Genomic DNA, 16,359 nt, shown 5'->3' with positions numbered 1-16,359 from the left:
TCCATCTTTCCCTTATTTCAAACACTCTGAAACCAGGCATCTCTGATTCCTACTCCAGCCTCAGAAGTCCTATAGCATCGTCTCCACCAGACTCTACCGATCAAAGTGGTCACAAGCCTGCCTGGATGAAAGGAGAGGGGACGTGGACTGGCTTTTCAAAGGGAGTTCGCAGCCACCTTTTTGAACTGCCGCAGAAGTCCAATACTATTAATCAGAACAAGAATAAGGTATTAACGTTTTTACACATGTATCGGTTCATTGGGTAGATTCATGAGGAAGCCAAAGTATTATGATGGTTAAGAGTCTGGAGTTAAAATCAAACAGAACTGAGTTCAAAGACTGGCTCAGCCATGGAGCAGTGTGTCTTGGAGCAAGCCACTCCTCTGTGCTCAGTTTCCTCGCTGGTAAAATGAGGGTAAACAATATCTGCTTCACAGAGTTAGGGGTTTTTGTTTTTAGGACTATACAGGACGGCATATGCAAGTAATTTGTTCCATAATAAGCGTTCAGAAAATGATAGTCCCCTTTACCCAAGTTATTTCAAAATTTCCATTAGTTCTATTATCTCAGACACTTTTAAATGTTTCATTTAGTGATTAATGGCTGCGCTGGGTCTTCACTGCTGCGTGAGGCTTTCTCTAGCTGCAGCAGACAGGGGCCACTCTCTCGTTGCAGTGGGCCGGCTTCTCACTGTGGTGGCTTCTCTTGTTGTGGAGCATGGGACCTAGGGCGCGCGGGCTCAGTAGTTGTGGCACGCAGGCTTAGTTGCCCCTTGGCATGTAGGAGCTTCCTGGAGCCAGGATCAAACCCATGCCCCGTGCACAGGCAGGCAGATTCTTCACCACTGGGCCACCAGGGAAGTCCTCTCAGACTTTTTAAAGATGGGCTAGCCTTGCACGTCTTTACAGACATATGGAAAGAACAGCTGCCTTTCTTTGGGGGACAACACCCCCATTCTCTGGGGGAATTGTTCAGCCCCCTGCCTCCAACCATGCTGTCCGAACAGGAGCTGCCATCTTCTGCCTCCCGGGTCACAGTGACAGATCGGGGAGTAGGGAAAGGTGCCAGGCTGGACAAGTGATCACATCCCACCTTCCAGCCCTTAGTGACTGCCCTGGAGGAGGGCCCCTGACCCCAGAGGATCAATCTCACTCTTGGAGATTTGCCCTGTTTTTATTCCCCTAACGAGCTGTCAGGGGGGAATGTAAGCTTCCATGTGAATCCATGATTTTCCGATGGCCAGGATCCCAGTCTTATGGAGAAGGCCAGTTCTACAGCAGGAAGTCACCATGTACACGGGAAGACACAAGCACAGCGAAAAGCAGGGGCTGAAAGGCACAGAGAGAGTCCTGGACCACCCCTGGGACCCGCTGCCTGGGGCTGTCCTGCAACTTCCTGGTGAGAGAGTCCATCCTCCCCTTTTCTCCGGAACTGTTTATTTTCTGTGGTTTGCAATCAAATGAACTCTGAGTAAAACACTGCTCTGACTTATATATATATTTTATTAAAAAGGTAAATTGTTCATAAATTCCAGTACTTTCACTATTATAAGAAAACCCATAAATGACTAGTTTGGAGAAGACTCTTGAGAGTCCTTTGGATGGCAAGGAGATCAAACCAATCAATCCTAAAGGAAATCAACCCTGAATATTCATTGGAAGGACTCATGCTGAAACTGAAGCTTCAGTATTTGGTTACCCGATACAAAGAGCCAACTCATTGGAAAAGACCCTGATGCTGGGAAAGACTGAGGGCAGGAGGAGAAGGGGGCAACAGAGGATGAGATCACTGGATGGCATCATCGACTCAATGGACGTGAGTTCGAACAAACTCTGGGAGATAGTGAAGACAAAGAAACCTGGTGTGCTGCAGTCCAGGGGTTGCAAAGCATCGGACACGGCTTAGCGACTGAACAACAGTGAATGACTGTGACACACCTCATAAGGGGTAAAACCCACCAGGCTGTTGAAAGCTGCTGACTTGAGCTTCCTAGAATTCATTCCAGCTTACGTAGATTACACTGATTCATAGAATGATGAAACATTTCAGATATCACCTCCTTTCCCCTTCCAGCCACCAAATTTTCTCACCTGGGGTTCTGTTCTTACCAAGATGACCCAGCCTCCAGCATTTGGCCATATTCTGGCTCAGAACAGCTGACGCTGCAAAACCCAGCTTGCCCCAGGTCCCAACAAAGAAGATTAGAGATACTTATCCCTGGGTCACTGTGGAAGAAAAGATCCTTTGAAAGTTGTGGGCTTTGATACAGTTCATTTCTCCTCTAATGGAGGCATTGACTTTGAAAAAAATAGATCGGTTGGAATATAAACAAGCAACACCTCTAAAAGTAGAAAAGAATCTTACTGAGAAACCAAGTTTCAGGAGATAAAAGCAATCTTTAGTTCACAAGGCAAGTTTCCCATCTCATCCCTAAATAATTTATCATTTTTTCTTGGAAAGGAAAACAGTTTTGCTTGGGAAAGCAAAATTTGTCCTTTGTCACCTGGCATTGAATAGCAGAAACAGCCCACATGTAGTAGGTCGGCTGTTAGTAGTGGCTTCAGAAGCCTTTCCCGGCAGCTCAGATGGTAAAGAATCCACCTGCAAAGCAGGTGACCAAGACTCCATCTCTGGGTGGGGAAGATCCCCTGGAGAAGGGGATGGCTACCCACTTCGGTATTCTTGCCTGGGAAATCCCATGGACAGAGGAGCTGGGCGGGCTACAGTCCATGGGGTTGCAAAGAATCGGACACATAAGCTCTGTTTATTGCCTATCTTGTGTCTGCTCCATCGTTCAGTCGTGTACAAGTCTCTGTAGCTCCATGGACTGTAATCCACGAGGCTCCTCTGTCCATGGGATTTCCCAGGCAAGAATACTGGAGTGGGTTGCCATGCCCTCCTCCAGGGGATCTTCCCGAATCAGGGATTGAACCCATGTCTCTTCCGTCTCCTGCACTGGCAGGTGGGTTCTTTCCCACTAGCGCTACCTGGGAAGGCCTTTAAGCTCTCTACACCATGTGAAACACTCGGTGGGCAGGAGGGAAGCTGGGAGGAGGAATGCTCTTCTAGCTCCATCCTGCTGCTCTCCAAGAGGGAAAACACAGGTCCCATAGGCTTGAGTCTGCTTTATGGGTCAGGCCACGTTCACTAGCTGGCCGGGTAACTGTAGGTTCACCGGTTCCACACAGCTGATCGGCCTCTTTCGCTCTGCCTGCTTTCCCAAGCCTGAGGCATAGAGTTGGTAAGACCCTGCCGTGACCCTTCCTCATTCCTTTCTCTCTGGTGGTCTCCTGTCAAAATGCTGAATTGGAAACCTTTGCAATTTGGCCCCGTGGCTCTCTCTCCACTTCCTCTCCCATGAGTTTCAAGACTCTGACTTTCTTCTTTCGGGCCTTGGTGGCCAGTGAATGGTTTATTTCAGACTTGGACTTTATCAGACGGAGTGGTCATCTTTCAGGCTCCAGCGGGCTCCACCAGCCCCAGGCTGTCAGAGAACCCGCTATCAAGGGGTGAGGCTGGTTCTCACTTGTTGTTTCCCAGTTCTTTTTTTATATATACTTTTTCATGCAGGATTTTAGTACCCAGACCAGGGATTGAACTTTTTCCCCCAGTGGACCACCAGGGAAGTTCCTCCCATTTGGTCTTGTTTCCCATTTGCTCATCAAGAACCCCACAGGGAAAAGGCAAAGCTGCTCTTTCTTTCTGCCTGTCTTGCTCTTCTTGTCCAGTGGCAAGGTGTGTATGACAGATCCCAAATAAGACATGTACAAGATACATATTCTTCTTCACTCACATAAAGTTTGCACTGTAATGGCAATCTTGCTCTACAAAGACCTCTGGAGCTCAGGTTCCTTCTAACTTGTGGCTGCCCCATCCCTGGCCTGTTGCTTTTGTCTCCACGACCTAAGGGGGCTCACCTTCGAATCTGTGTTCCAGCAGGCTTGGAGCAAAATTGTGAACTGTTTCAGGGACATGGAGGATGTGTCCCTTGTCTAAGGCAGTGGTCAGCAAGCTACAGACGGCAGGTAGGCCATCTTTCCTACGCTGGGTCAGGTGCTCTCTGGTCAGATTTTGGTGACCATTATTTTGAAATTCTTGTAAGCCAGGTTCCTCACATTCATTTGCTGTTGTTCAGTCCCCAAGTATTGCCTGACTTTTTGCAACCCCATGGACTGCAGCGTGCCAGGCCTCCTTGTCCCTCACCATCTCCCGTGGTCTGCCCAAATGTTCGTTTATAACCATGCTGATTTCTTTTGCCCTCTCTGCCTTCCTTTTCTCACTGGGGTATGTTACTATAGCAGAACCGGAGTTCCATTTTGACTTCTTCCTGAATGGCTATGTCTTCAAGTGTGGAGTCAGTGCCTGGATATGCCAGCTTCTCCTTCGCTCCCACTCACAAAGTCTCTGTGGGCAGTTACTCCCACATTACCATTCCATGTCTTTGTCAAAACTTGATCCAAAACAGCAACTCCCTTCCCCCTCTGGAACGGAAATCACCCCCCAGGCAAGTTAGGAACTGGTACCCTGGGTGGAGGGTAGGTAGGGATCCTAATAGATGTCCCAGTAGAGAAGGTCCCATCCACTCCATTCATATCCTAGCTCTGGTCCCCCTTGTGATTTGGGTCAGGACTTCTTTCCATTCTCTCCCTCCATGACAATTCCTCTTGGCGTTTTACTCTCAACACACAAGCTTCCAGCTTTGAGGATTTCTGAAGCAGGCATGTAGCTTCTTAACACTCCTCCATCCTAAGAGGTCTGCCTCTTTCAAACACCCTCCCAAGGCTAAATTCACTCTTTTGCCCCAACACATCATCTAGGTTACACCCGTGAGATCTTATTTACCACCCTGTGTTCTGGCTTCAATCTTGAACTTGCTCATGACTCATGAACTGTCTGTGCATCAGGGAAGAACAGCTGTGAATCAAGTCTGGGGCAACTTCTGAAACTATTATGTCCTATGTGAGTAACAGCTGAAAGAACTCAAGGTTCCCAGCTCAGAAAAGAAGACTGGATGGTTGCCATCTTTGAACAGTTGGAGGGCTATTTTGTGGAGAGTAGAACATTTCCATAAGGTTTCTATAAAATGTGATTTTTTAAACCAATGAGCAAGTATTACTTTGGTTTTGGGTGGTGGAGGAGAACAATAAAGACACAGACATGATTGGACTTGTTCATTCTGGGTTACTTGGAGTAGCCCAGAATGGCAAAACTTTCTGATGCAGAATCAAAATGAACTTTCAAAGAAGTGGAGCTGTCCAATATGAGACGGGTTGCCTGGAGAAGTAGTGAGATTCTTGTTTGGATGGTAGGCAAGAAGATGACGATGAACACTTGATTTCAAGCAGAATGAGGAGCTGAACAATGTGCTACTCTGAGGCGGCATCCTCTTGATTGAAAAGTAAATGGAACCTTCTTGATTAGCTCAGGTTAGAGGGGATTTGGGAAAGAATTCAGCTTTCACTGAATCCAAGGAAAAATTGAGCAATGAGGCTGCAGGAAGGGTGGAGATGAAATCAGCTCCAAGCCAGGTCCACTGTGATGACTCAGCTCTGAGCTGTTTCTTTTTTTCTCGTTTTTTTTTTTTTTTTCCTTTAGCTTGATCTTTCCCAAAAATCTGAGAGACAATTGACATGACCATAGGCTTGCTTCTCTTGAGTCAGGTGTTCAGTCCTTATTCAATCTACAGTGGTCATGGGGGTGGAGTCTCATGATTCAAACATAAAATCTCTCTGATGACAGAGACCATCCATGCTGTGGGTATAAAAATTGTAAGAAAAGTTGGGAGGGGCAGACAGCCTCAAAATGATAAATAGTCCTGTCCAAACTCAGGGCTCACCAATTCTGAGTCATTAGTAATTTCAAGCAGATGATGTTCTCTATGTGGTTGTAAAAAGGCCAGGACTAATTCATATTCAGCTGAAGGCACGCGCTTGAATTAAAGTGAGGGGTCAACAGAGGTGAAAGCAGGACCATGAGGTGAATCAATGGAAAAAGAGTAAATGGGGCTCACTGATTGACTCACAGATCTTGATGGGTTGCCGGCTGGAACAAGCATTGTCTAGGACAGAGCTACCCCTGGGCTGAATTACAAGTTAAAAAAATTTGTGTCCATGCAGGGTTTTTCCCATGCTATTATTTATTTGGCTGTGCTGGGTCTTCGTTGCTTCGTGGCCTTTTCTCTAGATGCAGCCAGAGGGGGCTCCTCTCTAGCTGCAAGGGTTTCTCATTGTGCTGGCTGCTCTTGCTGCAGAGCACGGGGCCTAGGATGAGGGGCCTTCAGTAGCTGCGGCTCCCAGGCTCGAGAGTTCTGGCTTGGTATTTGTGGCACATGGGCTTAGCTGCTCTGTGGCATGTGGGATCTTCCCAGACCAGGGATCGAACTTGTGTTCCTTGCGCTGGTCGGTGGATTCTTTACCACTGAGCCACCAGGAAAGCCAATCCCATGCAGTTTAATAATTTTTTAATTTTAACATAGTTTTAGGAGGGTGGAGCGGAGGTCGGCGAGCCTCGGCTGGGAGGGGGAGGGGGGCGCCTGTTGCTTCTCAAGAGGGCCGCGCACGCCGTCCGCCCCGTTGAGGGGTTGAGGCCCTCACCCTGCTGGGAGAAGGGCTCGTTTTCATTTCTGAGATGAAATGATGTGATGCCTGGGATTTGCTTCAAAATAATCTGGTTTGACCACATTCACAGGTCATTTCTACATTCTTCTATTCCACTTGGGAAATCAATTATTTTTGCCAAGGGACCAAAAGCCCTCTTTGATGTCTGCATCCTTCATAGTACATTAGAGAGTGTACCGAATGTAGAAGATTGCCGTTTGCTGACTGACTCTGGGCAAGTCTATCACAAGGATAGTAGAAAAGGAAGGTGGGAGTCAATCATTTTGACAAGTCTCCCGAAAGGAACAGCTAGCAGGAGCTGAACCCTTTTTCCATTTGGTCTCGTGGCAAAGGCAGGGATCACACCAACAGCTCCACACATTCCTTGGATGAGGATGAACTGGATGACTCCTTGCTGGAGCTATCTGATGGAGAAGATGATGGCCATTTCAGTTTCACAGAGGAACAGATTCAGGAACTCTTGAAGGATGATGACCTATCAAATGAGCACTTTCCCTGGGGAGGAGGGTTGCCTAGTGATGACAGCAGGAATGTTGAGAAGGGAGAGAAAGGGAGTCAAATTCCACTTGACATTCCCCAAGAGAAAGATTCACCGTACAACATGGGACCAGAAGCTGAGACCCCTGACACATTCAAACTACCTCAACTAACTATATCAGTTGGTCATGGACCAACTCCTACGAAACCATTGAACAGACGCTTTGCACTAGAAAAGAATCTTATAAAAGTTACAGTTGCACCATTTGATCTAACAGTTTGTGATGTACTTGATAAGGACAAGACTTATGTGTCCAAAGTTACATCCAGAATTACTGAAAAACCCTCCTCCCTTGGGGAAGAGATGAGAGAAGATGATCTTAGCCCAAATGAGAGCACACTTTGCACAGAATCTGAAGGGATCAGCCCCAATAACTCTGCCTATGATGGGCCCCCACTCCCTTCTTCAAACAATAATTTTCAACATACTGTCTCTGATAAAAATATGTCCGACAGTAAGAAACCTACGCCTGTATTCTCTCAGATCTTGGACCATTCAGAGACTCCTAATACAGGGTCATCCCAGAGAAATGGATCATATAAATCAAGTTTTGAAATGAAGTTACCAGTTTCCAGTTCATCAAGCAAGGATGTTCTTGACAAGGATTCTGGGAAGCTAAAGGTCCATGAAAAAAGACTAGGCAAAGTCATTCCTGTTCTGCAAGCCAAAACGAGGACTAATGTTCCAACATTTTCACCGTCAGACCTAGAAAAGCAGAAGCAAAGTTATCTCAGGAATGTCATTGCTCATACAGAAGACCCAGTGGATTCAAACCAAGGTACCTTGGGGGAGCTGTGTGCCTTGATGGATCAAGTTCAAGACATGCACAACCAGAAATGGCAGCATCCTTCAGACCTCACCAGGCGAAACTACGCCCGGTTCCGACAGAAATCTCTGCAAAGATACAGTCTGACCCAGTGGGTTGACCGGAATAAGCGAAGCCACCATCGGTTCCAGCGTCTACCAGATTTCCCATACGGTCCATTTGTCTCCTCCCATCAGCAGTGAAGGGCCCTATCCAGGGTCCTGTCCAGAGCAGCATCTCTTCTTCTGCTGTTCCATGCTTTCTAGATTTAGAATTTTATTTTTCACAATATTTTTATTTAAAGAACTTGTCACCTTTTGGAAATGCATATTGCTGACTTGAAATTTTTTGTATAAGGTCCTTCATTTTTGTGTGTGTATGCATTTAAGCAGTGTTGAGTTGACATAGTTTTAATTTTTTAATTTAAATTAAAGATGGCTGCCTCCTGAAAGCCAGCATTAAGTCAGAACATCCCAGCTCAAGCAAAGAGCCACCTCTCTGCAGAGGTGAAGTCTACTTCTGGTGCCCAAAAGAAATCATTCTTTAATCTCTTGAAGGAAGAGATTCTTTATCAGGCTGCAAACCAGTTTTAATTATTGCTGATGACTTATAAATGGATACAAGTCACTTTTAACAACCCTTCTTACTTTTTTTATTTGAATCTCTGAATACTTGTCAGTATTTTAAAGTTGGTAATCCAGGACATCTGAAGTAGTTGAAAGGACAAATTAAAAGTGTAAATCTTCAAAAAAAAATAAATAAAATAAAATAGTTTTAGATTTATAGAAAGGCTGTATAGAGTTCCCATGAATCCTATAGATCCCCCTGCCCAGTTTCCTCTCCCAGTTACTATGATTATCACAACTGATAGAGAAATATTAATGTTTTTAACATACTCCACACTGTATTTGGATTTCATGAGTTTTTCCCTAATATAATTTTTCCATTCCAGGATCCCATGCAAGATACCTGGATCAGTTTCTTAGGGTTTCTGGAACAAATCACCACAAATTTAGTGTCTGAAAACAACAGAAATGTATTCTCTGGAGTTCTGGAGGCTAGCAGTCCTAAGTGTGCAGGGTACCCTCCCCCCGAAGCCTTTAGGGGAGAACCCTTCGTGCCTCTTCCAGCTTCCAGTGGCCCCAGGGGCTCCTTGGCTTGGGGTGGGCTATATCTTGGAGCATGATGCTGATCTCTGTGGCCATCTTTATACAACCTTCTTTGTGCATCTTTGGGCCTGTGTGCTTCAAACACCCCTCTCCTTTCTTTTATAAAGACACTCAGTCATTGAATTTAGGGCTCATACTAAATCCAGGATAATCTCATCTTGAGCTTCTTAACCTAATTACATCTGTAAAATCCTACTTCCAGCGAAGGTCAGATTCACAGGTAGTGAGGGCTGGCATTTGGACATAGCTTTTGCGGGGAACAAAATTCAATCCACTGTGATACACATCAAGTCATCTTGTCTCCTTTGGCTTCTTGGGGTTGTGACAGTTTCTCAGAGCTTCCCTGCTTCTAATTGACACCCCTTTTGAGGATGATTGAGGATCAATATTCTGTAGACTGTGTCTCAATTTGAGTTTGTCTGATGCCTTTCTCATGGTTAGACTGGGGTTGGACCATAAAAGCTGGACCATAAAGAAGGCTGAGTGCTGAAGAATTGATGCTTTCAAATTGCGGTGCTAGAGAAGCCTCTTGAGAGTCCCTTGGACAGCAAGATCAAACCAGTCAATCCTAAAGGAAATCAACCCTGAATATTCATTGGAAGGAATGATGGTAAAGCTGAAGCTCCATTATTTGGCCACTTGATGCGAAGAGCCGACTCATTGGAAAAGACCCTGATGCTGGGAAAGATTGAAAGCAAAAGCAGAAGGGGGCGACAGAGGATGAGATGGTTGGATGGCATCACCGACTCAACGGACATGAGTTTGGGCAAACTCAGGACGATAGTGAAGGACAGGGAAGCCTGGCATGCTGCACTTCATGGGGTCACAAAGCATTGGTCACTTAGCGACTGAGGTTAGTTATAAGCTTTGGAGAGGAGCACCACAGAGGTGAATTGCCCTTCTTGACACAACATATCAAAGGTACGTGTTCTCAACTGAACTTACCACTGAAGAGAACTGTGACTACCTGGCTAAGGAAGTGTTTACCAGGCTTCTCTGCGGCAAAGTTTCTTTCCTGTTCCCTGCTTCCATACTGTACCCTTTGGAAGAACATCACTAAGCATAGTCCACCCTTAAGAGGTGGGAAGTAACGCTTCACATGCTTGAGTGGGGAGTATTTGCATACATCGTTTGGAATTCTTCTCTTGTCCTTACAATTTTACATGCATGCTATCATAGGAAAGGCAGGTTTCATGGATTCCAACCAGAGTCCCATGGCCTTTCTGCAGTTCCCCTGAGTGAGTCTGAAATGCAGGACAAATCATCTGAGGAGACAATGCTCTGAAGAGTTTTCATTAAGAACAGAAAATGCTATCAGTTCAGTCGCTCAGTCATGTCTGACTCTTTGTGACCCCATGAATTGCAGCACGCCAGGCCTCCCTGTTGGAGAAGGCAATGGCAACCCACTCCAGTACTCTTGCCTGGAAAATCCTAAGGACGGAGGAGCATGGTAGGCTGCAGTCCATGGGGTCGCTAAGAGTGGGACACGACTGAGCGACTTCACTTTCACTTTCATGCATTGGAGAAGGAAATGGCAACCCACTCCAGCGCTCTTGCCTGGAGAATCCCAGGGACTGCAGAACCTGGTGGGCTGCTGTCTATGGGTTCGCACAGAGTCGGACATGACTGAAGCGACTTAGCAGCAGGCTTCCCTGTCCATCACCAACTCCCGGAGTTCACCCAAACCCATGTTTCATTAACAACAGAAAATGCTATAGGGCAGAGTTATTCACAGCAAGGACTGTTGTGGTCCACATCTGCTTCGGGGTCTGCAGTAACATACGTATAGATGTTAAAAGTGACATTCAGAAACTGCATAGCAGTAATCTTATGTTCATTGAATCAAGTAATAAGGATGCCTTTATTATTATTATTTTCGCAGTAATTCACTTATATTGTCCTTTATATAAGGATTGGTCCAGGACGAAATGAGGGGGCAGAAAATGATCTCCAGCACAGAGTGGACCCGACTAAGTGTGGCCTCACGCAGCCTCTGGTGTTCCAGGCTGCCCCCTTCTCCTTACCCACCCTGCATTTGCCCCTTGATCCCAGATGTGAGGCGTGGACACCCACACAATGGGCCCCACCCCCCAACCTTGTGGCAGGGACCTCCCCTACAGGGCATGCTGTTGTCACTGCCCCCTCCAAAAGCAAGACAGTCCCTCTGTGGTGCCCCCGTGGGTAGCACTCTACTGCTCCGAGCCTGGCTGTGGTCAGCGCCTATCTGCAGTCAGCTCCATGGGCAGCCACAGCCAGCCATGCCTGGGAAAGGCCTGCTCTCACCGTGCTCTGGGCATCCAGGCCTTTCCATGAGCAAAGCCCTTTCAATTCCTTTCGTTTGTGGTCAGGCACATGCAGGGAGCGGCAGGAGCGGGGCAGGAGCCTCGGATCCTGAAAGGGCTTCCGGTGTCGACTCTTACCGCTCTCTCCAAATGCAGCCATTCATGTAGTTGTGTGACTAAGAGGAGTACCTGACCAGGCCATCCCACCAGACCTGAATTTAAAATGATCAATAGATGGCCCACAGGCAAGTGAAAAGACGCCCGATATCACTAATTGTTAAGAGAAATGCAAATCAAAACTACAATGAAGCACCACCATGCACCAGTCAGAATGGCCATCGTTAAAAAGCCTACAAACAGCAAATTCTGGAGAGAGTCTGGGGAAAAGCGAGCCCTCTTACATTGTTGGTGGGGATATAAATTGGTGCAACTGCTATGGAAAACAGTATGGCATTCTCTCAAAAGAACTAAAACAAAAAACAAAAAGCTAAAAATAGAGCTCCCGTATGACCCTGCAATTCTACTTCTGGGTGTACCCAGACAAAACTATAATCGAAAAGATACACGTACCCGCCACGCTCATGAAAGCGTTAGTCGTTCAGTCGTGTCTGACTCTTTGCAACTCCATGGACTGTAGCCCACCAGGTTCCTCTGTCCATGGAATTCTCCAGGCGAGAATACTGGAGTGGGTAGCCATTCCCTTTTCCAGGGGATCTTCCCAACCTAGGGATTGAACCTGTGTCTCCTGCATTGCAGACGGATCCTTTACTGTCTGAACCACCTATGTAATAGCAGCACTATTGACAATAGCCAAGACATGGAAACAAGCTAAATTTACATCAACAGTTTAGTGGATAAAGAAAACGTGGCGCATATATATGTAAGTTCAGTTCAGTATATACATATATATATGATAGAATACTGCTCAGTCATAAAAAACAAATAATGCCATTTGCAGCAACGTGGATGGTCCTAGAGATTATCATACTCAGCAAAGTAAGTCAGAAAGAGAAAGATGAATGCCACATGATACCACTTATGTATGGAATCTAAAATATGACACAAATGAACTTATCTATGAAACAGAAACAGACTCACAGAGAGAACACTGGTGGTTGCCAAGGGGGAAGGGTAATAGGGAAGGGATGGATTGGGAGTCTGGGATTAGCAGATGCAAACTACACACACACACACAGACACACGCACACACACACACATAACTGAATCACTTTGCTAAACATGGGAAACAAACATGTTGGAAATCAATTATACTTCAATAAAATAAATTTTTAAAAAATTATAAACATTTCTTGTATGTGGATTGATATCACACCAAGTATAGAAGAACATAGAATCTGCATATTTCAAGAAACCTAATAACCTCAGATATGCAGATGACACCACCCTTATGGCAGAAAGCGAAGAGAAACTAGAAGGCTTCTAGATGAAAGTGAAAGTGGAGAGTGAAAGTGAAAATGGAGACTGAAAAAGTTGGCTTAAAGCCCAACATTCAGAAAACGAAGATGGCATCTGGTCCCATCACTTCATGGCAAATAGATGGGGAAACAGTGGAAACAGTGTCAGACTTTATTTTGGGGGGCTCCAAAATCACTGCAGATGGTGACTGCAGTCATGAAATTAAAAGACGCTTACTCCTTGGAAGAAAAGCTATGACCAACCTAAATAGCATATTAAAAAGCAGAGACATTACTTTGCCCACAAAGGTCCGTCTAGTCAAGGCTATGGTTTTTCCAGTGGTCATGTATGGATGTGAGAGTTGGACTGTGAAGAAAGCTGAGCACCGAAGAATTGATGCTTTGGAACTGTGGTGTTGGAGAAGACTCTTGAGAGTCCCTTGGACTGCAAGGAAATCCAACCAGTCCATCCTAAAGGAGATCAGCCCTGGGATTTCTTTGGAGGGAATGATGCTGAAGCTGAAACTCCAGTACTTTGGCCACCTCATGCGAAGAATTGACTCATTGGAAAAGACTCTGATGCTGGGAGGGATTGGAGGCAGGAGAAGGGGACAACAGAGGATGAGATGGCTGGATGGCATCACTGACTGGATGGACATGAGTCTGAGTGAACTCCAGGAGTTGGTGATGGACAGGGAGGCCTGGGGTGCTGTGATTCATGGGGTCGCAAAGAGTCGGATATGACTGAGTGACTGAAATGAACTGAACTGAACTGAATTTTTGTAAAAATACACAGGCACGTTCAAATATTTGATATATCCCTGGTGGTCTAGTGACTAGGATTCAGTGCTTTCAAATATTTGGTATAAATAGAAATGGTTGTTTAAATTATTAACTTGGGCTTTAGTTGGGAGGAAAAAAATTCCTGTCATTATCTTGTAGATAACCTGATACTACAGTGTATTGTGTTAATATATAAATTTAAGTGGCAATTTGTATAATCCTATTCTGGCATTATTTTCACTTTATAATATACTAAGAACCTCAAAAAATGCCATTGGCCAGGCCACGTTTGGGTGCTCATCCCACCAGCCCCAATGGAGTCACTTTCCCCTTCCCTCCTCTCAAAGACTCCTCCTCAGAAGCCATCTCCACCCAGGCTCTACTGGGGCTTCCCTTCCCAGAGGATCCTTTTCTTGCAGGAAGTTTCCAGCTCTTCAGCTCATTACACAGCCTGCTTCACTGCTGTCTGCCTACCTAGCTCACAGTCCAGCACACAGTGGGTGTTACAGACTGAACTGTGTGCCCCTAGATCCCTATGTTGGAGCCCTAACCCCCAGTGTGACAGTATTTGGAGACGGGGACCTTTGGAAGTAAGCCAGGTTAGATGAAGTCATGAGAGCTGTGCTCCCATGATGGGCGAGATTAGGGCCTTTATTAAAAGACACCAGGGAGCTGCTCTCTTTGCTGTATGAGGACAAGGCTAGAGGGTGGTGTCTATAAACCAGGAAAAGAAGCCAACCATGCAGGCACCCTAACCTTGGGCTTCTCACCTCCAAAACTGTGACAAAATGAATTTCTGTTGTTTAAGTGGTGCCGTCTGCAGTACTTTGTTATGGCAACCCAAGCATGCCAAGTAAGATCTCAAGTACTCATACACATTCCTTGACTGAATAAACAAGCAATATACAATCCTGGAGTGGACAAAGTACTTTCACAGGATTCATTCTTTGCAAAGATCCCTCTATGCTTCAACTCCCTTTGATTTTCTAGTGAAAGTGTTAGTTACTCAGCCATCTCCAACTCTTTTCAACCCCATGGACAGTAGCCTCTGTCCGTGGGATTTCCAAGGCGAGAATACTGGAGTGGGTTCTATTCCCTCTTCCAGGGGATCTTCCTGACCCAGGGATTGAACCCAGGTCTCCTGAATTGCATGCAGATTCTTTACCATCCGAGTCACCAGGGAAGCCCCAAAGCACACATCTGACGGAGGTGGAATTTGAATGAACTCATGCACCTAGAGCACAATGGACTAGTGGTTTAACCCCTCGGCCTTAACCACTTGGCAACCTTGTCCTTGTTGATTTCTAGTGTTTCACAAAACCTGACACTTCTCCAGGCCAGTGACACAAAATCAGTTTGGGTCCTTAGGGTCTGGTAAAGGCACGTTGAATCAATTGGTGTTGGGCTCGTCCAGTACTGAGCTGGTCCGGATCCTGAAGCCCTTTTTGGATTCAGTGCAAAGAATGCTGTGATTGATTAGCAATGCCTGTCGTGACTGTGGGTGGTGTAAGTGGAGGCATCCGAGCCAATCCTGACCCAGAAGCTGCTGCTTAGGGTGCAGTTAGGCACAGGCACTAAAAAGCAGTAACATTACTTTGCCAACAAAGGTCCGTCTAGTCAAGGCTATGGTTTTTCCAGTGGTCATGTATGGATGTGGGAGTTGAAATTTAAAGAAAGCTGAGCACCGAAGAATTGATGCTTTTGGACTGTGGTGTTGGAGAAGACTCTTGAGAGTCCCTTGGACTGCAAGGAGATCCAACCAGTCCATCCTAAAGGAGATCAGTCCTGGGTGTTCTTTGGAAGGAATGATACTAAAGCTGAAACTCCAGTTCTTTGGCCACCTCATGTGAAGAGCTGACTCATTGGAAAAGACCCTGATGCTGGGAGGGATTGGGGACAGGAGGAGAAGGGGATGACAGAGGTTGAGATGGCTGGATGGCATCACCGACTTGATGGACATGAGTCTGGGTGAACTCCGGGAGTTGGTGATGGACAGGGAGGCCTGGCGTGCTGCGGTTCATGGGGTCGCAAAGAGTTGGACACGACTGAGCGACTGAACTGAACTGAACTGAACTGAGGCTCAGGCAGCTGGTACCAGCACAGGTGCCTCCTCTAAGCAGTGTATTTTTGTGGTCCCACCCTCAAGCGACTCCCAGCTTCTGCAGGTGCAAGAGGAAGGAGCATGTTGGGTGGAGAAGAGGGTGAGAGTCCGCTGCTCGGATGGCCAAGGAGCCCCCTGGATCAGAACAGCTCTTGAGCTGGAAGCAGTCCATACAGGTATAGCACAGGATGCCTGCTGGTACCTCTGACAGAGGGTGAATTCCATTCCATAAAGACTCATTTAACACCTTTCACAATATGTGCTCAATACATGCTAAGTTGGTTCAGTCATGTCCAACTCTTGGCAACCCCATGGACTGCAGCCCGCCAGGCTCCTCTGTCCATGGGATTCTCCAGGCAAGAATACTGGAGTGGGTTGCCATGCCCTCCTCCAGGGAGATTTTCCCAACCCAGGGATCGAACTTGCATATCTTTAAGTCTCCTGCGTTGGTAGGCGGGTCCTTCACCACTAGTGCCACCTGGGAAACCCCCACTTTTCATAGGCCCAGCATTGTGCTGAGCACCATGAGGACCCAGAAACATCCGAGTCCTGTCTCTGAGGGGCCAACAATTCTCCCGGGAATGTGACTGGTCAGGTGATGTGTGCACAGGTGGCCCAGGAAAGGAGGCTGGGGATGGGGTGGCGCCCA

At 46.5% G+C, this 16,359-nt stretch overlaps 1 pseudogene; it reads left to right on the top strand.

Annotated features, from left to right (window-relative positions):
• The first annotated feature begins 1,289 nt into the window (after positions 1 to 1,289).
• Positions 1,290 to 8,163, top strand: LOC138094934 (S100P-binding protein pseudogene; annotated as a pseudogene).
• Positions 8,164 to 16,359: the final 8,196 nt, after the last annotated feature.

The sequence above is a fragment of the Capricornis sumatraensis genome, chromosome 19 (genome assembly GCF_032405125.1).
Source record: "Capricornis sumatraensis isolate serow.1 chromosome 19, serow.2, whole genome shotgun sequence".
NCBI lineage: Eukaryota > Metazoa > Chordata > Mammalia > Artiodactyla > Bovidae > Capricornis > Capricornis sumatraensis.
The sequence above is the reverse complement of the archived record's forward strand: the minus strand, read 5'-3'. Positions and strand labels throughout refer to the sequence as shown.